This window comes from Mustela lutreola, chromosome 9 (genome assembly GCF_030435805.1).
Source record: "Mustela lutreola isolate mMusLut2 chromosome 9, mMusLut2.pri, whole genome shotgun sequence".
NCBI lineage: Eukaryota > Metazoa > Chordata > Mammalia > Carnivora > Mustelidae > Mustela > Mustela lutreola.
The window spans coordinates 125,070,153-125,098,097 of NC_081298.1; the positions used below are offsets into that span (position 1 = coordinate 125,070,153).

The 27,945-nt window shown below is 46.1% G+C and overlaps 1 protein-coding gene and 1 long non-coding RNA gene across 20 annotated transcripts in view; one reads left to right on the forward strand and one right to left on the reverse strand.

Moving 5' to 3' along the window:
* The window catches only part of LOC131807247 (intraflagellar transport protein 172 homolog), a 67,715-nt gene that overhangs the window by 8,530 nt on the left and 31,240 nt on the right, over nt 1–27,945 (reverse strand). For 4 of the 14 annotated variants that reach the window (XR_009344343.1, XR_009344342.1, XR_009344341.1 and 1 more), the window contains exon 1: nt 477–674. The exons of 6 other annotated variants lie outside the window; for them this stretch is intronic. The gene's annotated coding sequence lies outside the window, so the exon portion shown is untranslated. Of the gene's footprint in view, nt 1–396; nt 675–27,945 lie in introns of those variants that run through there. 4 more of the 14 variants (XR_009344339.1, XR_009344347.1, XR_009344346.1 and 1 more) reach the window with 4 other exon arrangements.
* Nucleotides 744–27,085, forward strand: LOC131807263 (uncharacterized). Of its 6 annotated transcripts, none has more exons than XR_009344360.1 (10): nt 876–1,034; nt 5,285–5,440; nt 6,277–6,345; nt 6,712–6,782; nt 7,135–7,329; nt 8,397–8,491; nt 12,069–12,151; nt 25,449–25,491; nt 26,151–26,513; nt 27,033–27,085. It is a non-coding gene; the product is annotated as an uncharacterized LOC131807263 (long non-coding RNA). The 6 variants fall into 6 exon arrangements; XR_009344359.1 differs by lacking the exon at nt 27,033–27,085 and having other exon boundaries at nt 26,151–26,205; nt 26,418–26,717; XR_009344361.1 differs by lacking the exons at nt 876–1,034; nt 5,285–5,440; nt 27,033–27,085 and adding an exon at nt 744–855 and having other exon boundaries at nt 26,151–26,717.

The window sequence follows — 27,945 nt, forward strand, 5'->3', positions numbered from 1 at the left end:
GCTCAGAGACTGTGTGCCCAGGGCTTCAGGTCAGCGGGATTGGACCATTTATTGAAAGTGCAGCTGGCACTATGGCTTGAGTGCTGGTCTCCTAGCTCCAAAACCCAGCCTCTCTTCAGCATGGTTCCTCTCCCGGTGCCCAGCCTTTTCCGAATCTGAGATCTGCATCATCAGAACGAACGTGAGGTCTTCCGCACTCCGTCTTTGGGGCTTTTACCTAAAGCGCTCGTTTATCCGGGCGCAGACATAGGTTCGCTGTTTCCATGTGCGCCCAGCACGGGGCCTCGTACACAACTGATGTCAAAGGAAACGGACGAAAGCTACCGCGGTTAGCGGTCCGTCCTGCTACTGCACACTACCGACCGAGCAGAGATTCCGCATACAGTAGGCGCTCACCATCGTGAGATTTCAGTTCCCCCCACTTCTCTGGGAACGTTAAGGCTGGCGGGGGAGGGAAGAGGCACGCAACTCCTCACCTGAGGGCTCAGCAGCGTCCTCAGGTGCTTCAACTGCCAGACGAACACCTGTCTCTCGGATGTCACCAATCAGCGACAACTCCCGTGGTTACCTAGACAACCTGTAACGCTGCCGCAGCGACTGCAGCTGACGCGCTGTCGCTGACGCTAACGCTGACGCGAGTACAGCGAGACACACTTCGCAAAGTAACCACATAGCTTCGCTGCCAAGCAGAGAGAACGTGCGCAGGCGCCGTGACGTCTAGGGCGGGACCGAGAGGACGCGAATCCTCTCTTCAACCAATCCTGTCGTCGCTTGCAAACTCAAGCTGAAGCCACGCCCACGAGCCCTCCGCAAAGTCGAGGTCCTATGGGTCGCGGTCTTCCTCCCGCCTGGACTGTGAGTGAAGTGTGGCTGAATACTTCTTTTAATACTTACAACCCTGGAGGAAGGCAGGGCGGTTGCTTTCATACGTTTTGCAGCAGCCCGGGTTGAATCCAGATAGGCTCTATGATGTGCACGGGGTATCACAAGGCTAATAATGATAGCTAACCGATTCCTCAGGATGCGTCTGCCAGGTACCGTGCAAAAGGTTGTAGATGCAATATCTCATTTAATCTCAAAGACAGCTTTTGAAAGGGATGGCATTATTAGTTCCATTTCTCATGCCAGGAGACTAGGGATTAGAGGGGTCCCTTAACAAATGAACAGTAAAGGATGTAACTGGGATTCAACCCAGAGCTGATGCATTGAAACAGCCTTTATATTCTGAACTCGTAGCTCCCTATATCTATGCCATGCTTCTATACCCCGTGCCACTTCCATCCCAAGAGATGAGGTGTCCAGAGTCTGCGATGTGAGTGTTTCCGCACCAGTGGCCAGTGAGAGGTACTACTGCAGAACTGGGTAGCAGTGGATCAAAGACTGCTGCCCAGATCTGGATGCTTTTGTGGTTCAAGGCGGAGGGCAAATGAGAACGGGGCTTATCTGATAGGATGAAGTTAAGTCTTGTGATACGTGGGATTGGAGCTTGGTGAGGTAAAAAGGATAATGACTTCTTGATCTGTTTGGATTGGGGTCCCTTTCAGAATTACTGGTCTAAATTCTTGGAACATGCCAGAGAGGCTGAGATGCAGAAAAGGAGCGTTGATACACCTGCTCTGGAAAGATCAGTGGTTTCCTCTGGAAAAACAGTGGTTTTTCTCTCACTGGCACCATCCCCTCCACCCCCCTTTGGAATTTAGGAAACAGTAGAGGAAAGCCTCTATTTTCACAGGAAGGAAGTAGCCCCAGAGCCCAAAGTATAAGTCTTTTGACAGGGGAGTTCCAACCCTTCAGTTTTATTTCCATCCTCCTCCTCTGGATATAGTGGCAGAGAGTGAATATAAAGTCATTTACACTTTACAGTTATTATTGACTTTGACCGAATCAGCGAGACAGAGGCAGACAGAAAGAAAAGGAAAAGTGAGTTCGGGAAAGACTAGGAGTACAGGAGTGCACAGGATAGGAGCACGTGGCACTGAAGGATCTATTAGCGGAGCTTCTCTTTCATTTGTCTCAAAACACCGTTCAGTCCCTTTCTGGAAATTAACTCGAGGTTGATGGAGGAGTCAGAGGAATCAATGGTGAAAAGCTTGGGTGTCAATGTGGGCAGTGAAGTTAAAAAGGTTACCGGCCCCTCTCCTGTGGTATGACCTTCGTTTCCACGGATGCAGGAGAATTTATATACCTCCCCTTCTTTTCCTTCTCCCCCTTTCTCACTGAACAAAACAAAAGGAACGAGGGCTCTAGTTTTCTACACCCATTTCTGTCCTCTCCCCCCCCCCCCCCATTCAAGGCTACAGAATCAAAACAAACACCTTAAAACAATGTTAGTGCTCCTGTCGAGTTGGTGGTGGTGAGAGGCCCTTGTGGTCAGGGGAGAGACAGTGGGGAAGTGTCTTCAGCTTACTGTACAGTATCCCAAACAGTCATCTCCAGTTTGTCCAAGAACATTTATTGGAAAAATGTCCAAGGGGTGAGGTCACCAGCAGCTGGGGGGCCACCAGGTGACAGGGGGAGCCCCTGAGACTCCGTGGAAGACATTGGAGTAGTGCAGTGCAGCATCTGCCTCCAGACCCAGACAATTCCTTTGAGTTGCTGGGGGAGGGGGAGTACCCAAAGAACCCTCCCCCTTTGAGACCCAGAGGCAAGATGTGAGGGCAGCTGGGGATGCCGAGAGTCCTGATGCAGGTGCAATGGGGGCCCATCTGGGACCTAGTGGGATACAGTTGAACAAGTGTCTGTCCCCCGGACCCGGGGGATGGAAGGACATTTCCCATCTGATAGCCATTCCCCAGGTCCAGGGGCACAGACCCCAAGAGACCTACCTTCTGGCCCTGCTGACAGTGGAAAGAGGATGGGCACCAGGCCTGAGATTGTGGGAGTGTCATTACCCTCTAGGAGATTACGGGATCCTTCAGTCTTGGGCAGATCACCAACTGAGGCTCTCCCTGACCCTGTCCCCATCCCCAGGGTGTTAGTGCATCTGTTTTTGAGTTCGGTTTCCTCACTCATACATACAGCGCGGGCAGAGGGCAGGCGGAGGCGCAGCGGGAGCGGGCCGCGGGGCTGCGGGGGACCCCAGAGCTCCGACGGGCCGCGTAGTCTCTCCCTGAGCGGGGGGTCGGTGCCGGCGCGGCCTGGCCGCTGGCCGGAGTCCCGGTGCGGGAGGCAGTGCGGCCGCTCCGCCGGCCCCTGCAGCGGGATGTGACCGTCCCGGCCTTCTAGCCGCCGCCTTCTGCAGAGCTGGCCCCGCTTGCTCCGCCGCAGCCGAACCGGGACGTGCCGGCCCGCCCCGCCCCGCCGGGGTTCTTGCCGCCGTCATCCCCCTACCCCCCCTCCCCCGACCCCGTTCTCCCGGGGCCCCTCCCACGACCCTCCCATTGGCGGCCTCCCCGGTCCCCTTGCCTCTGATCCTGGCTCCGTCCAAGGAGCCAGCCGGGGCGGGGGGGGCCGTAGAGAGAGGCGCAGGTGCGAGGGACTCGGGCTCCCGGGAGGGCCCCTTCCCTGCCCGGGTAGAATTAGCCAAGTTGGGAGGAGGAATCCCACTTCCCCTGCCGGAGGGGACAGAGTGGCGAGATAATTGATCTAAAATCTCCACTTGTACACTGCGTCAGCTTTTAAATCTCTTCCCCATTGGTAATCTGATATTGGTTCTCTTCGCTCTCATTCATTCTTTAATTTATTAAACAAATATTTATTGAGCGTCACCTAGGTGTCTGGGCACGGGAGGAGCTGGAGTCCAGCGGTTAAGACAGCAGGCTGGGTATATAGCGGGGAAGTCTAAATAAAGAGCAGCAACCTATGGTTTTTAGCTCTTCTTCCTGCCTGGTGTGCAGAAATTCGTCGTCTAAGTGTCAGGTTTCCTAAAACCAGAGCGTCCAGAACCTCATAGGGCTGTTGGCAGGATCCAGTGAGATAATGTTGGGGAATGTCTTTATAAATCTTATGACACTGTGTGAGCGAGGGATTATCATGAATTTGCACCAGCGTGTTAGTTACTTCATTCGTGTTTAACCAACATAAATCCTTAAACTATTTCATGAGATCTGGAGTAACAACCTGGTGGGAGTCTCCTTTCTGTCAACTGTCTGATCTTCAGCAATGACCTTACTTCTCTGAGCCTTTGCTTTACCATCTGTAAAACGAGGGTGTCAGTGTGGTCTCCTTAGTGGGAATGCACCCAGTGAGATACTGCATGTGAAAAGTGCATTGTTCAGTGTAAATAACTGTTGGCTCATGTATTTAGGGCAGATACTTTGGTTTCTAATTCTCATTGCAGCATTTCTATTTCTGTGGCACTTTTTTCCCGTAAATTTCAGTTCAGCGTGTGTCCCCCTGGGGCTCCAAAGCTTCTGTTACCTTCCTTCTGAGATGAAAGAGTGAAATGGAGCAAGAGGGGCCCGGAGTACTGTGTGTTCTGGACATGTGATCAAGCCACGGCTCAGGTCCTCTGACCTCTGCTGTCCCTGAGGACCCTGATCTCTGGCCTGCTGTTTCATCCTTGTCCCAGAAGAATCCTCTGCTCAGGGATTCTCATTGTCCTGGGACTGGGTATTACCCTGCACTTCTGAGCTCCAGGTCCTCTGGAGAAGAGGTCATTATTTCCAAAGGTTAAGAGTAATGAACCTCAGGTTTGCCCCTTCATGGGGCAAAACAGAGGCTGGGCAGTGTGCATGTATGCAAAGAGGAAGCCCTAGAGCTTCCCTGGGGTGCCCAGAGGGATGGGGGCCCACTGATAGGGAAAGGGTGTGGGGAGAGATACTCAGAGGGGGCGGTGCTCGGAGAGGCCAGGGTACCTGGGTTAATCATCACTGTGGCTCAGATCAGGCCCCCGCCAGCTGGAAGCAGAGTTAGCGTGACAGAAGCGTTTGTGTAGCTGAAGATGGAGGTACGACAGGGTGTCCAGAGCATGAGACCATGCCAGGCACAAAATGGTTTCAACACGCGATTGAGACCCCAGAGCCTGGCAAGTGGGAGGTGAGACTCCCTCATCCCACCTTCTCCATGTTGGTCTTCTGCACTGATTCCTAGAATCATTTCTCTTCTGGACTTCCCTCCACCCTGGGTTTCTGTTTTCCCTCTCCTCCTTCCCATCTTCCTTCCTGACCTTCCCCTTTAGGCCCAGAGTACCAAGTTCAGGCTAAATCCTTGGATGCTGTGTGTGTGTGTGTGTGTGTGTGTGTGTCCCCAAACCTTGTGCCTGCTGCCACTCCCACCTCCAGATCCAGAGGCGTGAGCGAGGCCTGGGCTTCCTGTCTGCATTCTTGTGCTCCCTTCCCTCTAGAGGTCTGGGTATGAGGCAGCCCTGCCAATCACAGAGGAGTCAAACCCACTGACCCAGGACCTCGACAAAGCAGATGCCGAGGAAATTGTTCCATTGCTGGGACAATGTGATGCTGAGATCTTCCAGGAGGAGCGGCAAGTCATGCCCACAGACTAGGTAACCCAGACCCATCCCCTGGACACTGAAAATAAAGACGCCAGCTCCATGCCAATGGTCCTTCGTGTTTGAGACCTGAGAGCCCCTCCACCACACCATTCATTCCTCCCCCTCCCCCAAATCCACTGTCCTTTTCTTGGCTTCTGATTCCCACCTGCTCCCTACAGAGACTGTATAGTGAATCAGTTCTGACCACCATGGTCCAAGTGGCTGGCAAAGTGCAGGAAGTGCTGAAGGTACAGTCTCTCTGTCTCCTCCCCCCCTAACTTCTCTCCCTCCCCACTTGATCTCTTTTCTTGGCTTCCACTTCTCATTTTACTCCATCTCCATTCTCCTTTCTCCCAGTCCTCCCTCTGGCCTCTTTATTGTCATCTTATTAATCAACAGTAATTATAATAACTATTATCTACTTCACACTCTGTAATTGACATTGTGCTTTCACACTCATTACCTGCAAAAACCTGTGAAATGAGTGTGATTGTTTCCATTTTTTTTTTCAGATAGGAAAACAAAGGACAATCACAGTAGCTTGCCCAAATATATCCAACTAATAATTGCTGGGTAGCACTGCTTTTTATTGAGTGATTGCTGGATGACAAAGCTGCTCTCCGTCCTTTCCGGAATGAGTAAGGTTGGAGTAAGTAGCTAAGCCAGATTTAGGAGTCAGAATGAAGTTTCGTTCTCAAATCCAGGCATCTTTCTGTTCCCTTGTGTGGTTAAGGAGGGTTAAGGAGTCTCCCCAGGAGTTCTTCTGTTGCTGACAAAGAAGGAATGTGCTTCCCCCAAGCTGAGCTAGGAGCTAGGCCTTGGCGACACTGGGAATTTTTCTTTCTCAGGAACCTGAGGGGGAGCTGGTGGTGCTGAGTGGAGGGGGCAGCTCTGGCAGGATGGCGTTTCTCATGTCTGTGAGTATCCTGGTCCCCGATTTTCCTTCCTCTGCCTTCTCGGGGTAACCCTCAGGACCATAAAGCTCATCATAGCTAAGCTCCTAGGTGGCCCTCTTGAGGCCTGGCTCCCTCTCTTCTCAAAGACAGATCTCACCGTGAAACCTCGTATCTTCGGAACCCACCTGGGCCCCACTCCATGTATTGAGGGTGTCTCTACATCCCATGCACCCCAAGCTGTCATCTGCAAGTAGCTTTCGACGTGCCAAATTCCAAGCAGGACTGGCTTAAGCGCTGGCCTGAGGGAATCCTCACACTAGTTGTCAAAATCCAAGGTTACCGCTCCCTTCACTTTCATCACTAACCCGTGTCCTTCCCCGGTGACAGGTCTCCTTCAACCAGCTTTGAAAGGTCTAGGACAGAAACCTCTACACCTACCTCATTGCAAGCAGTGACAGGTAAGCCACGTTGGCCTGTGAATATTTTCTTTGGCCTGGATAGTATTTTCTAGAAATAGAATTTTCAGGCTTTCAGGTGGAGATCGTGCCCAGTTTGCTTTGGTCGCCATTATTTCTTATTGCCTTATCCTCGGCCCATTTCACATACTCATGTCACCTGTCTGGCCCTTGTTGGAATTGGAGTGTCCAGCCCTAAAAAGTGTCTGTTGTGGTGTTCAGCAAATAGTAGGTGTTTCAGTCAATGATATCTTTCCATCATTCCCTTCTCTTAATGCATTCCCTTTTCTTCCCTAGTATACCATAATCTTCTGCTTTCCAACCAGTGCCACTGACTTTGAGTCTGTCCTCTTAGGTCTGTGGTGGCATCTAGGGAGGGGACAGAAGATAGTGCCCTGCACGGGATTGAAGAACTGAAGAAGGTCTGTGTTTTCCCCTGATAGTCAACCAGACGTCTCTGTCTGTTCCTTCTCACGAGGACACTGAAGTCCCCATCCAGCCAAAGCCCGTTCTCTTCCGCAGTCCTGACCCTGACATCTCCATGCAATAGGTTTGTATCCTAGAATCCTCCTGGTGGCACGGTCTCACCCACCCTCCTCTCCTAGGTGGTCGCTGGGAAGAAGAGGGTGATTGTCATTGGCATTTCGGTGGGACTCTCTGTGAGTGTGAAGACAGCCTGGGGGGATCCATTCTACAGGGAGGAAGGGGGTGGGGGCAGAACAGCATGGAAAATAGATTGCGGAAGTGGGTACTAGAAAACAGAAAGGGTTCACGCAAGGAATTTTGATTTTACTCTCACTAATTGAGACCCAGCTGCATGAATGTGGAATGACAGGGAAAGGATCCGATTCCAGAATACCTGTGTGTCAGTCCATTCAACAAGCAAGGTAGATGGACTAGTCCCAGGGTCAGCAAACCACAGTGGCCATCATGCTGCTGCCTGTTTATGTAAATAAAGTTTTATTGAGACACAGCCATTTGTGTTTACATAAGATCTATGGCCACTTCATGCTACAACGATAGGGTTGGGTATTGCATAGAGTTCACAGGGGCCCCAAAGCCTAAAATATTTACTCTCTTGCTCTTTACATAAGAAGCTGACCCCTGGACCTGTCCTTTGCTACTTAAGCATGGTCCTTGCTTAGCAACATCAGTATCTCCAAAGATTTGCTAGTAATGTAGAATCTCGCCCCCCACCAAGACCTACTGAGTCTGAATCTGCATTTTAACAAGATTCCAAGCACTGGATCTGGTGTCCCCAATTTTCTCTCACCACTGCAGTATACTGATTCTAACAATTCACTAAGAGAAACAGGTCGAGCAATGCTAGATGCGGAAGGAGACACACAAGAAGGGCAGGACACCGACCTTAAGGAGCATACAATTTAGTCCAGTAGTTTTGAAACTTTACCATGCAGAGGATTTCCTTGGTGGACCATGTTAAAAATACAGGCCTGGAGCTTTCCCCTTCCAAGGCAGATCCAGTAAATCTTCCCTGGGGCTGGAACTCTGCATTTCTAACAAGGACTCGGGGGAATCTGATGGTCCTGCGCCTCAGGAAACACTAGAGTAACCCCTGCGCTCTCATCATACCCTTTTTTCTCCCCCTGCCATCAGGCTCACTTTGTGGCAGGCCAGGTGGACTCCGGCATGGACAGCCCAGGCACCTTCTTACCAGTCCTGGTTGGTTTCAGCCCCGTGAACATGGCCAGGTGAGCCCACTGTAATGAAAGGCATTGACGGGCCAGGCCCCTGAGGGAGGCTGAGAGGAAACCTGTCAAAATCTACAGTACAGGGGCGAGTGGGTGGCTCGCTCAGTGGGTTAAAGCCTCTGCCTTTGGCTCAGGTCATGATCCCAGGGTCCTGGGATCAAGCCCCGCATCGGGCTCTCTGCTCTGCAGAGAGCCTGCTTCCCCTCTCTCTACCTGCCTCTCTGCCTGCTTGTGATCTCTGTCTGCCAAATAAAAAAATAAAAATCTTTAAAACAAAACAAAACAAACAAACAAAACCAAAATCTACATTACAGCCACGAAGAGGAGGGCATGGTGGCTATGGTCTTGCTCACCACATCTCAGAACATTAGAGTAAATACGGACTGTCCCTGAGCTTATGAGGATTTTGTTTTTGGTTGGTTTTTGTTTTATTCTGTTTTGTTTCTGTTTTTATTTCGTTTTTTTGGTCCACTGGTTGATGTAGTCTCTTCTTTCGGGAAGGACTAAAGGCAGCTTACAGAGGCCACATCAAATACCAGAAAGCATACATTCAAAACAGGAATGGAGAGACAAGGAAAACAAGGCCCAGGAGATAGAATAGGGTTGGGACGATGCGGACCCCAAAGAGAAGCATCTGTTCAAAGGAGCCGTGGGTGCGGAGTGGCCTCTGATTCCCCTTTGCCCAGCTCCCTTATTGTAGCAACCATTCTCCTTTGTCATCCTAGGCTCCCCTTGGGTCCCCCTCTGGCTACTCAAACCCCACCCTGTCCCCCTTTCCTGAGGACTCTGTGCCACCCAATCACCTCCGCCTTATTCTCTATGTAGATGGCCGCTTTGATCCCAGAGATCAGCATGTGAAACCGATAGTGCTCAGGTGTGGTTCCCTGGATGTTCAGCCTCAGGAGTGTTAAAGCAAGAAGAAAGTAGATTCGTAGGCCCTTGTGCGAGAGCTCGGATGTTGTCACTTTGGGGTGAGGCCCTGAAATCCCTTAATTTTTGAGACCACCCCTGGAGATGCTGGTGCCCGGCCAGGAGCAGGGAGCTCTGCTGACTTCACCATTGGCGTGGGCCTCTTGATGAAGCTGAAGGCTTCTGTCGCTGGAATGTTCCATGGAAGGCTTGTGGATTCCTCAAGAGCAGCTCTGCACATGCAGTAGTGGTCCTGGGGGGCGGGGCGGCCGGGTGCTTTCTGAGGTCCTTTTCTCAACTCCCAGATTCCAGGCTTGTAGCGTAATTCAAGTGACGATATAAATGAGTCTGAGATACTGTTAACCCTGCTCCTTTTAATGGAGGACTCTCCTTCACCAAAAATGTATGTGCCGCAGTGGATGCTCATTTCAGGTCCAGTCCCACCGCCACCGCACCCTGGGCCGTGGGAAAAGAGCTGGCCTGGGTTTCTTAGCACACAAAGTCTCACTTGTTTCCTGGGGACCCTGGGCTCCTCAGGTCCCACTGATCTCTGTGCCCACCTGGGACACCTAATCCCGGAGCCCACCTGGGACACCGAAAGCTCACCTCATTTCAGAGAGTCTTTGGCTGGGGGAGGGCCCAGGTCGTGCAGGAAGAACTCCTTCTGCGGGGGCCTGTGTCTCTGGCCTGCCTCCCAGAATCCCCCTGACCTCCCCGTCCGCTCCGAGCCCGTCCTCCTCGCCCCGCTCTCTTCATGTCCTTCGGCCTCGGTTGGGTCTTGTGTTCTGCTCACGGAAGTCCTTTCTGTCCTCTGCCCTGCGTTCTGACAGGACTCCCCGCACCTCCGCTAGGGACCAGCAGAACTTAGTTGTCAGGGAATTGTGCCTTCCCCTGGGCAGGGCTGGGTACCCATGCTGTCTAGAGGGGGCCCTGGGCCCACCCCGGGAGCTGGTGGCCTTTCTCCCAAGTGCCTTCTGGAAATCCTGCGGACATTAGAGCGGGCTCATCAGGTGACCTAGAGTGAAAGCCCGAAGATCGCTGCCCTGACGATGCAAGCCAGCACCAGGTGTGTGGAAACGTATTAGGAGTGGGGAGGTTGCGTGGATGGGGGACTGTCCTGAGAACAGCGGAGACCCTGAGGACTCCTTAACGCGGTGAGGGGAGCAGGTCTGCGTGGTGGAGGGCGCGGTAACCTTTCTGTTGGTTTGCACCTGTGCTTGGCCGTGTGCATCTTGCTCTGATCCCTGATCTTTTCTCACTGCCGTGTCTCCTCTCGTGTCCTGATTTCTGGCCCGTGCTCAGCCTGGAGGAAAAAGGCCGTGTGTACCTGGTTGGCTGGCAGACCCTGGGCATCATGGCTATCATGGATGGAGTGGAGTGTATCCACAGCTTTGGTGCCGGTGGGACCCCAGTCTAGACTTTCTTCCTGGCTCCTCCTGAATGCTAACTGATATCCTACCCCCATCCGCAGCCCATGGGGGTTCCTCATTCGATGTCCAGACTGTCCTATTTGAATAGGCATTTCAGTCAAATGCTCCTTGCTGTGAACCCCTACTCAGGACTTGGTTCCTCAACTCCCAGCCCCGCTTAGCTGTGGCCTCCCATGTGTGTGACACCTCACCCGCCACCCCTCTGGGCACTTTCCTTCAAGACCCATGAACGTTCCCCCAAGCCTAGAATCAATCTTTCCTATAAAGCCCATCATTCCTTTCTCCCAGTCCTTAAACGTTCCAGACTACCGAGATATCCGCGGCTTTCTCACTGGTGATCAGAGTGACATGTTTAACCAGAGAACTGAGCTCATCCACGGGGGCGAGTGTATGACGGGACATGGGGCAGGTTGTGAAGGTGACAGGTGTGCAGGGAGTGGGAGGTGAGGGGCGCTGGGGACAGGTGGGGGAGGAGAGCAGGCAGACAGTCCATGGAAGGGAATATGGGTTAGAGGTCGGGAGGCTTTGGGGAAGCACAGAGAGGGCGGAAGGTTCTGGATTCTCCCTCTAAAGCTGGCTCTAGTCCAGGGCTCTTCCCTCAACTTGCTGCATCATCTTGGGCAAAACACTTGACCTCGTTGATCCTCGGTTCTTCCATCTGTGTACAAACACGCTGTGTGAGAGGTCCTGTGAGGCCCTCTGTGGTCCGCAGGTCTGTGGGTGGGAGTTCTTCATGGGAGGGGCCCCACATTTTCTCGGGCCCAGGGTCCCCAGTTCTCCTTCTCCCAAGAGGACTTCCTGACGTGCATCTTGCCATCCCTCACAGAAATCGACACCGTGGTCTTCATTTTCACCCTGGATGGTGAGAGGGAAGGCAGGAGCAGTGGGGTGAGCAGAGGGAGGCAGGGGAGTGACTCAGGGGAGCTGCCATTTTTCTGGGTCTTAAAGCACCTGCCTTGAGGGAGGGAGAGGGGCGCATGTCCTGACAGGACTGCAGGGAACAGGAAGAACAGCTTTCTCTCTGGCGCCCTCCCCTCTCCTAGACAACCTCATGGAGGTGCAGGCGCTCCTGGAGCAGGTGAAGGAGAAGACGGCCCACATCCAGGCCCTGGCGCATAGCACCGTGGGGCAGACCCTGCCAGTGAGGGTCCAGCCTTGGAGACGGAACCTGGGGTGGCAGTTACAGCAAGGCCTTCCTGGGGATGCTGCTCTGGCTCATTCTCTCTCTGTTACTCCAGACCCCTCTGAGGAAGCTCTTCCCTCCATCATCCGCATCACGTGGCCACTGCTTTTCTTCGAATAGGAAGGGAACTTCATCCAGGTATGGGGAATGAGAGGGTGTTCTCTGTGCTGAGGGACTCAGAGGGGCAAGGGTTCCAGAAATTAGAAAACTCAAGGCTGGGGTGCCTGGGTGGCTGGGTGGGTTAAGCCTCTGCCTTTGGCTCAGGTCATGATCTTAGGCTCCTGGGATTGAGTTCTGTATCAGGCTCTCTCCTCAGCAGAGAGCCTGCTGCCCCCTACCGCTACCTACTTGTGATCTCTGTCTGGCATATAAATAAATAAAATCTAAAAACAAAACAAAACAACAACAACAAAATACAACCAAACAAACCTCAAGGCTGGAGGGTGGAAAGCTTTGTTGGACTCCCAGAAAGCCAGCTGGGCAAGTTCTTGTGTTACTGGGTCACTGGTCAGTGTTTCCAAGGAAGTGGCTCAGTTCTCTCCAGGAATATATGAAAAAGACAGGCCAGGCCACCAGTCACCTGACAGATACTCATTTGTCCCTTGTTTCAGGTTCATTGTTGATGTTATAGTCATCCTCACCATACAAAAGTCTTTAAGGTATATCCTTGCAAGGTCACTATGCTGAATTCACTGCAGACAAAATACAGATATTGTCTGTAATATCATGAAATGATAATTTCCCTAGTTTTCACTAATTATAATTGATTATATTTGTAATTATAATTTTACTAATTATAATTTCACTACTGAAGCACTGATAATGCTTTAGCAAGACATTATCAGTACAAGCAGTGGAAATAATCATAGCAATAATTATCAATTTGGATATACTTTGCATTTTGGTCTGGAGAGGGCACTGGGACATCTGAATATTAGTTCAGCTGTGCTTTGTGGCCCAAGAAAGAAAGCAGTTTTGCATCTGTGGTTCCTCGGTTTTCTCACCTAACTCCTGCCCACCATCCACAGGGCACCGTCAGGGCCCTGAAGGGTTGCGCTGGAGAGATGTGGTCTCATCCATTATTCAGATCACCTCTTCCAGGAAGCTTCCTGACTTGACCAAACAGCTGCCATGCTTTCTTACCTGCACTCAGAACTCAAAGGAAGCCCTTCTCCCTGAGCCAGGGGGTCCATGCTCCTTCCAGTGCGTACCTTTGTCTTCCCTTCCAAATGGTGTTCATTGGTCACAGCTCTATTTTTTGGCATACTTTCCACATTCGTTGTCTCCTTTGACATCTCGCATCTCCTGAGAAATCTTCTCCGATGAAACCCACATTGTCTAGAACCCTCCTTGATGTGAGATGCCTCTTCCAGCTTCCACTGTGCCGTCATCATACCTAATACACACGTAGGACTCTGTACTTTACAAACTATTTCATTTATAATATCATTTCTCATAATGGGTTCATAAGGGATGTAGGATGTAGGTTATTCCCCCCATCTCAGATAAAGAGGCTGAAACTAAGAGATTAAAGCATTGTAATCACAGCCACGTGGCTAAAGCAGGATCCAGGACTGGAACCCTGGCCTTGTGACTCTACGTCTGTGGTTTATTTCACTTTACAGTACAAATTTCCACCATATCCATGAATTGAGCCAGATTCTTTTACTCATTCATTCATTATGTACCTATCACGTGCCTGGTCCTATTCCAGGGATAGGGGATATAGTAGGGAATGTTATCCTGTGATCTTTGAAAAAGATCTGTGTTTTTAAAGAAAATTATAATTATAGTAGCAATATTTTTATTGTAAACACTTTGGAAAATACAGAAATCAAAAGGAGAAAAGCATCCATAAGAACCTTCTTCTAGGGGCGTCTGGGTGGCTCAGTGGGCTCACTGAGCCCCAGTGTTTTCAGGAGACTAAAGGATCTAAGGGATTGCTTATATTCCTTAAATTCGACCTTGACTGTGCCAAGGAAAAGAATAAATCTCAGATACAAATGCTTTTTTTTTTTTTTAATGTTATGAAAACAAAACATCCAGTGTCCCATTTTAAAAACATATCCTTAGAATGGGATGCCTGGATGGCTGAGTGGGTTAAAGCCTCTGCCTTTGGCTCAGGTCATGATCTCAGGGTCCAGGGATAGAATCCCGCATCTGGCTCTGTGCTCCACAGGGAGCCTGCTTCCTCCTCTCTCTCTCTGCTGCCTCCCTGCATACCTGTGATCTCTCTGTCAAATAAATAAATAAAATATGTTTAAAACAAAAAACAAAAAAACCCACCCTTCTTCCAAAAAACCACTTAGACAAATTTTGGAGAATGTCCCTCTAGGCTTTTTTATGCATGTGTAAGTGTTTAAATATACTTATACAAAAATAGGACCATCCTTGCCATGCTGTTTTTAACTTGCTTCTCTTCACTGAAAAATAAGAACACTTTTCCGTATAAATATATCCATATCATCATTTTTTAAAAATATTTTATTTATTTGACAGAGATCACAAAACTCGAACATAATGGTGAGTGAATATTCAAGACACAAGAAATATATTTTTTAAAAAGATTTTATTTCTTTATTTGAAAGAGATCGCAAGTAGGCAGAGAGGCAGGGAGAGAGGGAGGGAAGCGGACTCCCCAGTGAGCAGGGAGCTTGGTGCGGGGATCGATCCCGGGACCCTGAGATCATGATCTGAACTGAAGGCAGAGGCTTAATCCACAGAGCCACCCAGATACCCTGAAAGACTACATTTTTAAACACATAGAGAAAAAAGTGGGGCACCTGGTTGGCTCAGTTGCTTAAGCATCTGACTTTGACTCAGGTCACCATCCTGGGGTCCTGGGATTAAGCCCTGTGTCTGGCTCTCTGCTCAGTGGGAAGCCTGCTTCTCCCTCTCCCTTTGCCCCTCCCCCTGCTTAGAGACTCCTCTCTCTCTCTCACTCTCTCAAATAAATAAATAAAATCCTTTTTATAAGTGTTTGTCAAATTGTACACACGTGTTCTAAGAACCAAAACTGTACCTCGAAGCTTAACCTTAGAACATCAGGCTGGCATATACTAGTAATCTGCCTCGGAAGGTGTGCTCAGCCTATCAAGTATCATTCTTTATAATCTTTATATGACTGCAAAGTCTTTCATAATCTGGACATATCATGTGTTTTTTAACCACTTCCTTGATGATGGGCTTCCTGAGAACATTACTTGGTCTTCCCCAGTGAGTTGAAAATTCTGTGAGGTGAGATACCATCATTGTCTTTTTCAGAAACAGTGCCTGCTATTCAATAGCTATTTAATTGAATTGATCTTCCAATTAACATTCCTACAAGAAAAAAAAAAAACCTGGTCAATTTTATTCATTTTTACTACAGCATAATTTGATTCTTTGTAAATTTTGTTTACAGGGAATTAACCATAGAGAATCCAGATAACTCTGGGTGTAATGACATAATAAATCTTCTGGAAAATGAGACTATGGATTTTAGAGCTGAGTGATCCTCTAAGATCATTTAATTTCCCTAAGTGACATCTCATCTCTGTTTCAATACTATAGCAGCTAAGAAATGTGTCAATGAGTTAGGAAACCATGTATAATCACATTTCCTGATAGTATCTGTACTTACGATAGCCTAAGTTTCCTAAATGTACTTGCCTCAGTATTCTAATTTGTGGTTGGGAACATAGGACAGCAGACCTGGACCTCTAGAGAGTGAAAGGTTCCAGAGAAGATGCTTATAGGACAAGATAAGCCCTTTGGAGGGGCTGCTCCTTTGAAATCTTCCCTCCATACTCTCTATGCCAACTTGGCCAACCCAATCCTAGTAGAATGCTAAAGGAGGTCTTCCCTGAGCATTGGCTGCCAAGGCAGAGCCCATGGGCAGCTGCAGGAAGGGGCCTCTGATGGACACATCTCAGAGAAGAGACCCAAGCAGCTCGCACATTGGCTGGGCCCTGTCAGGTTGACATTGCAATGGCCATTGTGCTGTCATATGGAGTCACAGCCTTGAGGAGTAATATTGTTTGGCTGAGAGAGTCAGGGGGTTGAGAAATGGCACCGATTTGGCGGCTGGCCATACCTCCTCCGTCATGTGTCAGCCTTCTACTACTACTTGGTTTATTCCTTTGGAGGCTTTGGCTGCTCTTCTCTGGAAAACAGAGCAGGGAACAGGAGGCAGCCAAGAGAGCCTCAGAGGTATGTGATGCAACCTTCCCTGGAAATCCACTGCTCCCCGTCCCTGCCTCTGAAGCACTGGAAACGCCTACCTCTTGGGCCAGGGGAGGAACTGGGTGGGGGAAGAGGGGAGTTGAGACAGTGCCTATGGATGTCTTCCTAGAAGTGTCAATCATGCTCAGTCGTGTTCCTTTCAGTTTATTTCAGCAAACCTTGAGCTCCTATTATGTATGGTGGCGCACTAGACATTGAGGAAAAATAAAACCCCAACCGCACCCTCTAGGAGCTCTAGGCGAACCTGGGGGGAGAGATGGATATATACATAATGAAAGAGAAAATGATAAGAGTTAGTAGAAGTATAAATAGTGCTGAAGGGGTTGGAGGCAGTCTTTTGAAGCAGGGGGATCTAGAAAATGCCTCTGGGGGAGCTCAGGATTGAATTGTGCTTCAGAAGAAGGGAAGGGCTTTGGACATGGATAGGGTGGATGGAAGACAGTAGGGACAACTTTCCAGTTGGAAGGAATGGATTGGGGAAAAGCGGGGGAAACTGAAGAGTGTTGGATATGTTTGAAGAGAGGACACCTATGTGGTTGGAAGGTAGCAGTATAGGGAGGTCAGTGACAGAAAAATCTGGAAAATTGACAGAGGTGACATTGTAGAGGGCTTTCAATGCCAGGCTGAAGAGTTCATACATACATAAATATATGTATGTATATGTATATATATATATCCATTCTATATGCAATGGGAAGATGTCAGGGGGCACCTGGGTGGCTCAGTTGGTCTTTGACTCTTGATTTAGGCTCAGGTCATAATCTCAGGATTATGAGATCAAGCCCTGTGACCTGCCTTGCGCTCAGCAGGGAGTCTGGCTCTCTCCCTTCCTCCTTTCTCCCTCCCCTCCCCCTGCTCCACGCTCTCTCTCTCTCAAATATAAATAAATCTTAAAAAAAAATAATTATGCCCAAAGGTTTTTTTATTTTAAGATTTTATTTATTTACTTATTTTTTAAGATTTTATTTATTTATTTGGCAGACAGAGATCACAAGCAGGCAGAGAGGCAGGCAGAGAGAGAGGAGGAAGCAGGCTCCCTGCTGAGCAGAGAGCCCCATGCTGGGCTGGGTCTCAGAACCCTAAGATCATGACCTGAGCCAAAGGCAGAGGCTTTAACCCACTGAGCCACCCACGTGCCTTGTCACATTTTTTTTTAAAGAAAGGAAATTTGTATATTATTTTATAATTTTATAATTTTAATTGCCGTATAGTTAACATACAGTGTTATATTAGTTGCAGGTGTACAATATAGTAAATCAACAATTCTATACATCACTCAGTGCTTATCCAGATAAGTGTACTCTTAATCCCGTGCACCCATCCCCCACCCCCCACCTCAGGGAACCATGTTTGTTCTCTGTACTTGAGTCTCTCTTTTGATTTCTCTCTTTGTTTTTCCTTTGTTCATTTGTTTTGTTTCTTAAATTCCACATGTGAGTGAAATCACGAGGAATTTGTCTTCCTCTGACCAGCTTATTTCACCTCGCGTTATATTCTCTAGATCCATGCACGTTGTTGCAAATGACAAGGTTTTGTTCATTTTTTTCAAGATTTCATTCATTTTTATGACTGAACAATATTCCATTGTGTGTTTGTGTGTGTGTGTGTATCACATATTCTTTATTTATTCATCTGTCAGTGGACACTTGGATCCTTCCATCATTTGGCTTTTGTAAATAATGCTACTCTGGGGACACCTGGGTGGCTTAGTTGGTTAAGTGTCTGCCTTCGGCTCAGATTATGAATCTGGGGTCCTGGATCAAGCCCCGTGTCAGGCTCCCTGCTCAGGGGGAGCCTGCTTCTCTCTCTCCCTCTGTCCCTCCGCCTCACTCATCCATTCTCTCTCTGTCAATTGAATAAATAAAATCTTTTAAAAAAATAATGCTGCTATATACATAGTGGTACTATATCCTTTTGAATTAGTGTTTTCAAAGTTTCTGGGTAAATATCCAATAATGCAATTACTGGATAATATAATTCTATTTTAAATTTTTAAAACTATTTTACTTATTTATTTTAGAGAGAGAGAGAGAACACGAGTGTGGGGGATGGGCAGAAGGCGAGCGAGAGAATCTCAAGGAGACTCAGCCCTGAGTGTGGAACCCAACGTGGGGTTTGATCTCATGATTCTGAGATCACGACCTGAGCTGAGACAGAGAGTCGGACACTTCGCTGACTGAGCCACCCAGGCACCTCTCTTCGGCTCATTTCTAATTGGATTACTTGGTTTTTGGGGTGTTGAATTGTGTAATTTCTCTCTCTCTATTGGATACTAACCCTTTATCGGATATGTCATTAGCAAATATCTTCTCCCACTCAGTAAGTTGTTGTTTGGTTTTGTTGGTTGCTTCCTGTGCTGTGCAGAAGCTTTTAGTTTTGGTGTAGTCCTAACAGTTTATTTCTGCTTTGCTTTCCCTTGCCTCAGGAGACATATCTAGAAATATGTTGCTGTGGCCAATGTCAGAGATCTTACTCCCTGCGCTCTCTTCCAGGATTTTTATGGTTTCAGGTCACACATAGAGGTCCTTTACCTGTTTTGAGTTTATTTTTGTGTATGTTGTAAGAAAATGGTCCAATCTCATCCTTTTGCATGTAGCTGGTCAGTGTTCTCAACACCATTTGTTGAAGAGACTTTTTCCCATCACATATTTCCTCCTTTGTCAAAGATTAATTGACCATATCATCATGGGTTTATTTCTGACTTTCTATTCTGTTCCATTGATCTGTGTGCCTGTTTTTGTGCCAGTACCATACTATTTTGATTGTTATAGCTTTGTAGTAGTATACCTTGGAATCTGGGATTGTGACCCCTCCAGATGTGTTTTTTTCCTCCCCTATGATTGTTTTGGCAGTTTGGGATCTTTTGTGGTTCTGTACAAATTTTATGATTGTTCTAGTTGCGTGAAAAATGTTCCCTGACATTTAGTAAGTGCTCCCTGGGTGTCTGTGAAATGAATACATGACTTTTCAATTTTAACCCTGGGTGACTGACAAGATGATGGCATTTTGAACAACATAGGAAACATTAGGCAGAAGTTGTGTGGTAGGAGGCTGAAAATGAACTCTACCATTTGAAGTGCTTGTAAAATCTATGCAGAGATGTTCACCTTGCCGCTCAAATTAATTGTCTAGACCTGTGCTACCCAGTCCGGTATCCACTGGCCACGTGGCGCCATTCAAATTTAAATTAACCAAAATTACATACAATTTAAAATTCAGTTCCTTACTCGCACTGTGGATGTTTCAAGTATCACATGTGGCTAGATGCTATCACATTGGACAGAGCAGATCTTGGATATTTCATCATCATAGAAAATTCTATTGGACAGCATTAGCCTATACTCTAGATCTTGGAGGTAGATCTAGTTATCAACATATTTGGCCACAAAGTTCCTTTCAGTGTTTTTTCTTCTCATAAACATCTCTCAAACACAGCAATCCCACTTGAGTATTACTGTCCTCACTAGGACTTCATCTATTTATGGTATGCTGGCTGGTCTCCTACCAACTTTTTCCAGCCTAGAGCATAGAACATAGCCCTGGCTTTATGGAAGAGAAACCACACGCACAGAGCTTCCCACGGCTGACTGTGTCACTCGCCAAAACTGACTGAACCAACAAACAAAATCTCTCAGCACCCCACCACCTGCAGCAGCTTTTCCCAGCCTGTTTGGACCCTGAAAACTTTCATTGTCAAAATTTGTCAACCCCTTGGGAATTTATACATCACTTTATCTCTTTTTCATAATACATGATAAGTGACATTAGGTATATAATATTTTCATTTTAAAGCAGCATGTTTTTTAAAGTTGGAAAGTTCATTTTAACATCTTTAAGAGGAAAAGACGAATGCCCACTTTCCCCCATGTAACAGGTGAGGCATGAAAGTTCATTGACTTTAACAGGTGTGCATTGTTCCAGAACACTTAGATATAAGAAAGGGCAAATATAGTTCCTTGTCTACATTGAGTATAATCTGCTTTAAGCCTCCTATGACCTAGGTTGGCTAAAAAGCCCAGGGTCCGTTTTTCCTCCCCCAACCTTTGTACTGTATGGGAGTTCTGGAGCTTTGGCAGTTTATCCCAAATGGTGGAAGGTCATGTCCTTTTTTAAAAAACAAAGATTTTATTTTTATTTATTTGGGGAGAGCGTGTGCGCAAGCAGTGAGGAGGGGCAGTGAGGGGGCGAGAGAGAGAGAGAGAGACCTCAAGTCGGTTTCCCACTGAGCATGGAGCCCAATGTGGGGCTTGATCCCATGACTCTCAGATCAGGACACGAGCCCAAATCAAGAGACACTCAACCAACTGACCCACCCAAGTGCCCAGATGGTTAGGTTCTTAAACCATGGGAGTAACTGTTGCTTTTCATCTTGGGCATCTGAAGGCAAAAACGGTGGCTCAAGGGCACCTGGGTAGCTCAGTGGGTTAAAGCCTCTGCCTTTGGCTCAGGTCATGATCTCAGGGTCCTGGGATCGAACCTTGCATCGGGCTGTCTGCTCAGCAGTGAGCCTGCTCCCTACACCCCTGACCCCCGCGTGCCTCTCTGCCTACTTGTGATCTCTGTCTGTCAAATAAATAAAAAAATAAATCTTTTAAAAAAGTGCATAATGAATCTTCGTGATTCCATAACCCACATTTTTTGACAAGGCAAATGTCGGGTAACATAATTTCATTCCTAATTAAATGCGTGTTTCTAAAAGGTAAAGACTCTTTTAAGAGAAAATACTTAATCACAGTATCATTATATGCCTAAAAATTTAACAATCATCTTTGAGTACCATCAAATATCCATCAGTATTCAAATACCAAAAGTATCATAAATGATAAAAATCATTTTTGACAGTCTGTTTGACTCAAGATCTAAATAAGGTTCACATATTGAGATTGGTTGGTGTGTTTAATTTCCTTACAATTTGTAGATTCCCTACCTCCATATCTTTCTTTTATTCTTTCCATTTATATGTTAAAGAAATGGATCATTTGTCCTCTAGAGTTTTGCATGCAAGATTTTACTGATTAAATACTCATGTTGTTATTTAATATGTTCCATTTTTCTTCTCTATTTCTTTAAATGGGTAAGTTGGATCTAAGACTTATCAGAATTACTTTGGAGGGATGGGAGACAATTTCAAAGGTCATGATGATTATTAGGAGGGACACAATTCTGGTATTTTATTTTATTATTATTATTACTTTTTAAAATATTTTATTTATTTATTTGGCAGACAGAGTTCACAAGTAGGCAGAGAGAGAGAGGGGGGGAAGCAGGGTCCCCGCTGAGCAGAAAGCCCAATTCGGGGCTCGATCCCAGGGCCCTGGGATCATGACCTGAGCCGAAGGCAGAGGCTTTAACACACTGAGCCACCAGGTCTGGTCATTAAATGCCATTTTCTAGGGGCACCTGCCTGGCTCAGTCAGTAGAGCATGTGACTCTTGATCTTGGGATAGTAAGTTTGAGCCCCACACTGGATGTAGAGATTATTTTTTAAAAAATCTTAAAAAAAAAATGTCATTTTCTAAATTATGTCAACACTTCAAAATAGAGTGCCTGGGTGGCTCAGTTGGTTAAGCAACTGCGTTTGGCTCAGGTCATGATCCTGGAGTTCCGGAATTGAGTCCCGCATCAGGCTACCAGCTCCATGGGGAGTCTGCTTCTCCCTCTGATCTTCTCTCCTCTCATGTTCTCTCTCACTGTCTCTATCTCAAATAAATAAATAAAATCTTTAAAGATTTCTTTTTATTCAATTATTTGACAGACAGAGATCACAAGTAGGCAGAGAGGCAGGCAGAGGGGAGAGAAAGAGGAGAAGCAGGCTCCCTGCCGAGCAGAGAGCCTGATGTGGGCCACCATCCCAGGATCCTGAGATCATGACCTGAGCTGAAGGCAGAGGCTTAACCCACTGAGCCACTCAGGCACCCATAAATAAAATCTTTAAAAATAATAATAAATACCTCAAAATAAAATGGACTTTTTAAAAACAAAAGGGGGGGGTTTTCTATATTGACCTTTTATTAAAAGTCTTGCTTAATTTGCTTATCAATCCTAAAAATGGATCGGTAGATGCTTTTCCAAAGGCATTTTGTGATTCCCTACACAGTCCCATTGTCTGCATATGATAACTTTATTTCTTCTTTTCTAATCCTATGACTTCTATTTCTTTTCCTTGCTTTGTTGCATGGAGTAAGATTCCCAGTACTGTGTTCAGTAGATAGTGGGGATTTTTGTCTTCTTTCTTTATGTAGAGGAAGGTTTTCTTTAACTCACCATTTATGCATAATGTTTGCTGTGTGGCTTTTGTAAATATTGTTTAGCAGATGAAGAAAGCTCCCTTTTACTTCTGGTTGCTAAGAATTTTAGCATGAATGGGTGTTGAATTTTATCAAGCACTTTTTCTGCCTCTATTGAGAAGTTCATAGGATTTTTCTTGTTTATTCTATTAAAGTGCTGAAATACAATGAATTTTTAAAGTATTAAACCAACTGTGAATTCCTGAAACAGATATAACATGTTTGTGACACTATTCATGATCCTTTTTATATATTGTTGGATCAAGTTTGCCAATATTAAGTTTAGGAATTTTGCGTCTGTTTCCATGAAAGAGATTGACCTGTGAATTTTCCTTTCTAATAATGTCTTGATCAGATTCTAGAATCAAGGTTAAGTCAGCCTCCCAAAGTAAAGGGAGAAATAACTTTTCTTTTCTACCTCATTAGCATAACCAAGGCATTCCTATCACTCAGGAAATTCCCAGTGTTTTTTTTTTAAACAAAGCACCAGACAAGTGTCTCACCAGACCGCTTTTTTTTTTTTTTAATAGATTTTATTTATTAACTTGACAGAGACAGACAGATCACAAGCAGGCAGAGAGGCAGGCAGAGAGAGAGGAGGAACCTGCTGAGCAGAGAGCCCGATACGGGGCTCGATCCCAGAACCCCTGAGATATTGACCTGAGCCGAAGGCAGAGGCTTTAACCCACTGAGACACCCAGGTGCCCCCCCAGTGTTTTTGATGCTCTGTGTCAGGAGTCTGGGACAAACACCAGATCCCCCCCCCACACACACACACACAGAGTTGGGGGGGAGATTGAAAAATTAGCTGGTATTAATATATTTCTGGAGGCTGATAAATCCCAAATTCTTGAGGCAGGCTGGAAACTTAGGCAGGGTTTCTATTTTCAATCTTTTTAAAAAAAAAATTAAATTCAATTATTTATTTTTAAAAATATTTTATTTATTTGACAGAGAGAGAGAGACAGTGAGAGAGGGAACACAAGCAGGGGGAGTGGGAGAGGGAGAAGCAGGCTTCCAGCTGAGCAGGGAGCCAGATGTGGGGCTTGATCCCAGGACCCTGGGATCATGACCTGAGTAGAAGGCAGATGCTTGATGACTGAACCACCTAGGTACCCCTAAGCATCCAACTCTTGATCTCAGCTTAGGTCTTGATATTGATCTTTATCTTGATCTTAGGTCGTCATGAGGTCAAGCTCTCCATTGGGCCCAGTATGGAGCCAACTTAAAAACAACAACAACAACAACAACAACAACTGATTTTTGTGTGTTGATTCTGCATTCTGTAACTTTGCTAAATTCATTTATTAGTTCTAATTGGGTTTCTTTGTGTGTGTGTGTGTGTGTGTGTGTGTGCGTGTGTATTCTTTATGATATTATGGTGTCTGTGAATAGAGATAGAGATTGTTTAACTTTTCCTCTTCAAAGGAAAGGATGGTTTTACTTTTCTTACCTAATTGCTCTGGTTGGAGTTTCTAGCACAATGTTAAAGAAAAGTAGTGAAGGGGTGCCTGGGTGGCTCAGTGGGTTAAAGCCTCTGCCTTCCGCTCAGGTCATAATCCCAGGGTCCTGGGATCGAGCCCCGCATCAGGCTCTTTGCTCAGTGGGGAGCCTGCTTCCTCCCCTCTCTCTCTGCCTGCCTCTCTGCCTACTTGTGATCTCTGTCTGTCAAATAAAATAAATAAAATCTGTAAAAAAAAAAAAAAAGAAAAGAAAAGAAATGTACTGAAATTGAGCATCCTTGTCTGTTCACTACCTTAAAAGAAAAGCTGTCAGGCTTTCACTATTGAGAATGATATTAGCTATGGGTTTTTCATTAATACCCCTTACTATATTGAGGAAATTCCCTTCTATCCCTAGTTTGTTAAGTGTTTTAATTTTTTTTTATTAAATCATGAATAGGTGTTGGATTTTGGCAATCCTTTTTCTCCAATTGTCCAGTCTTTTTCCCCTTTGTGTTATTAATGTGGTGTATCACATTGATTTACTTTCTTATGTTGAACCAGGATTCTTGGGAGAATTTTTGCTTTTAACACTTTTATTCAACATTGTTTAGCTAAAACATTTTGGCAATACTATGAATATTATGTAGGCTCTTGTAATACACTCTCCGAGACTGATGTCATGATTCAAAAGGGAGAAATAAAAATTGTTTTATTTGAAATGGTAACAAATGTAATTCTGCCTTTAAAGTGACTTGGAATGTGCTTGCAAAAAACTCAGGAGTTTATGTTACTGATCGGGAAATTCTGCCCTAAAGGATAAAATAAAAATTCCATCATTTGGCAAAATCTGGCTTCCACTTCTATTTTCAGCTTTTGTCTTAGCAAATGTGCACCTGACACTCATGACTTTATAATCTTCTTGGGGATGTTGCTTTGGACTTGCCTGGAATGCTCTTTTTTCACCTAAAAACTTTCTGCTGATTTTTCAGACTCCAGTACAATTGGCCACTTCTGGAGTAACTTTTCCCATCTCTCCCAGGCAGTGAATCCCTGTCCTTTTATTCTCTGACGCTTATATTTCTGTTATATATTTATTTATTAATATACCTATAAATTTAAATTTATTTATTAATATATTTAGATGTTTCTGTTCTATATTTATTTACATGTGGTTTATGTGCTCTATATTTACCACACTGTATTATAACTTAGGTGTTTAGACATCTGTTTTCCCTATTAATGTGAATTCCCAGAATACAGGGGTCATATTTACCTTTGTAGTCCTAGCACCCAAGCTACTGCCTAGAACTTAGTAAGCACTCATTAAATGATCTATGAATACATGAATGGGGTGCCAGTTGTGCTGTGGTTATGGACACCAACTGGATCAATATTTGTGTCTGTAAGAGGAAATGTGCTCTTGATTCTCTAACCTAGAACATTTTCTGATTTTATTCTTTTCTCTTTGTGCCTCTCTAGACTTCAAAGAAGCATAAATTCAAAAAGATGCAGAAACTCACAGGTCAGAAAGATCCTATCCTTGATTCTTCAGCTCAAGGCTACTGACAAATCAACTGTGGGTCTGCTTTAAGACTCCAGACTTTAATAACAGGTTGAGGGAGGGAATTGGAAAAGGATTATGTAAATGAAAGAAATGTGCTTATTCTTTCTAGCATCTCCAAAGATGCCAGATTCTTTTGAGCAACTTCCAAAGAGATGTAAACAGATTGATAATTCTTCCTATGCTTCCTTTCCCCATGCTTTCTTGCCTAATTTTCCTTTTGTGTAGAACTCAAAGTATCAGGAAAGAAATTGGGTGAGATTAATGTTTGGTGCAGGAAGTTCCGATAACTTTTTCCCCTGTCATAGGCACTGGATAGAATCCTTTGGGGGAAAAATATGTGTTATGAACTTTGGTTCCCCTACTCCAACTCCCTACTCGCATGATTGTTCCTGCTCTTTCCAACAGCTTCATCTACTCCACGGTGAAGGCAGCATAGTAGAGTTCAAAATATAAAAACTTGAGCCCTGGGTTAAGTCTGAGCTCTACCACTAATTAACTTAATGACCCGTAGGCATGGTTTCACCTTTGTTTTCTTATGTGTACAACAAGGGGGTGGAACAAGGTAGAGGTGGTATCAACAATTAGGGTGCTAAAAGCTTCTTTATCTCTGCTCCCAGCTTCCCAGTGGGAAGAAAATCTTAGGATGAGCTGCTCCGAAGCTAATGGGACACAGTGAGTAGAGTTGACCTTCACTATCTATTCCTCCTCTCTTCAGCTTACTCTACTGATAAGCTCTGTAGGAGTGAAGAGAAAGGTACCTAGTACTGTTTTACTTCCTTCAGAATGATAGCTGTTCCTTTTCTAAGTCAAGTCACTATTCTTACTGGTTTCCTTACTAGTACTTTAATATCACTTCAGTGACATTGACCTACTCTTGTATCCAGATTTTCAGGTCTCCCTATGGGATGGGCCCAGGAGTACGCATTCTGGTCAATGGAGAGAAGTCTTCAACAGATCTTCCAACATCTGGAATGTGCAAGGTCAGGGAAGGTCGTTTCTGGGAGGAGGTTGGGTGGTGGAAGTTTTTGTTTTTGTCTTAAGTAAACTCTACTTGAATTGAATTGAATTCTAGAGATCAAGAATTGCATGCTCTACCAACCGAGCTAGCCAGATGCCCCAAAGGTGGTAGAACTTTTAAGAGGGAGGGTGGAAGAGACCGAAGAAGGGAGGTGGGAAAGAGGGAAAGAGGGAAGGAAAAAGAGAGGGAAAAGAGATTGTTAGTTGGTTGCTTATTTACTTAGTTTGGGCGGTGGGCATAAATTCTGGGTCCAAAGGTTTAGTCCATGGATCATTTCTGATTGGAATGGAGACCCATACCTTCCTCTCCTCCTCATAGAGGAATTCTTTACATAAGTAATTGAGATTGGGGAAGACAACCTCTTTTGTTGTTATTGTTCTCCCTCAGGACAAAATATTTCACATATGAAATAGCCATTACCTTTCCCTTTTCCTACTTTTTCCTGCCCCAAAGCAAATGGAAACTTTTCTTTATTTCCTAGATCAGCTCTTAAGGAATTCTGTTTGCCTGAATCACAGGATACCATTTCTTCCTCCACCTCCTTTGTGCTTGTGCCTCAGGAGCCTGTTCTACCCTGTTGTGGCTGTAAGAAGGCAAAACATTCTCCTAAGGACAGCAGCTCCTCCGGATCATTATGCAGCAACTCCAGCCTGTCCCACCTTCCCGTCTTTTCTAAAGGAACAACCCGGCAAATCCGGAGCCATAGTTTACCTATTTTACCCAGAAACCAGTCTTCCATGTTCAGGAACCAGGGCACAGCCCTGCCTCCTTTTCAGCTCTCAGAGTTTGGGAAATCAGAACTTTTACAGAATTTGGCAGCTCTTTCACCCTTAAGATCCCAAAACTCTTTGATCAACTCTGTGTTCGAATCCCCAGATCTCTGCCAACAAGAAAAAACAAAGAGTGGGGGAGAGAGCAAGAGTCATTTGACATTGGATCGTGGGCCAGATTTTATTTTCACCAAGGCAAGACCACGGTTCTCGGGGTGGGCTCCAATCCTGCTCTCTCCTTTGGCTCGGTGGGAGTTAGAGGGACATATGGCTTGGAAGGTTTATACTTTGAGGGAACAAACAGTGCCTCTGCCGGTGAGGGAGTCATGGGCAATGCTGAATTATTTAACTGAGGCACAAGGAGGAGTTCCCGAAGCACAGAAACCTCAAATCCAGGTATCTATGCCTATTCATCAAAGCACTGAACAAAGTCTCTACAATAAATTCCCAAACTGTCCATCATTTCAGCTCCATGTGAATATTGGAGTGGAATCTGGATTAAATCGAACAGAAACAAAAATTTCACAGTCACTTATCCCAGGTAAGCAGTCACAACTTGGGGATGGCCCGCAAATCCTTGAATCCAGGCCCTTAGCTACATCATTGGGCACTCCGCTTCCCAAA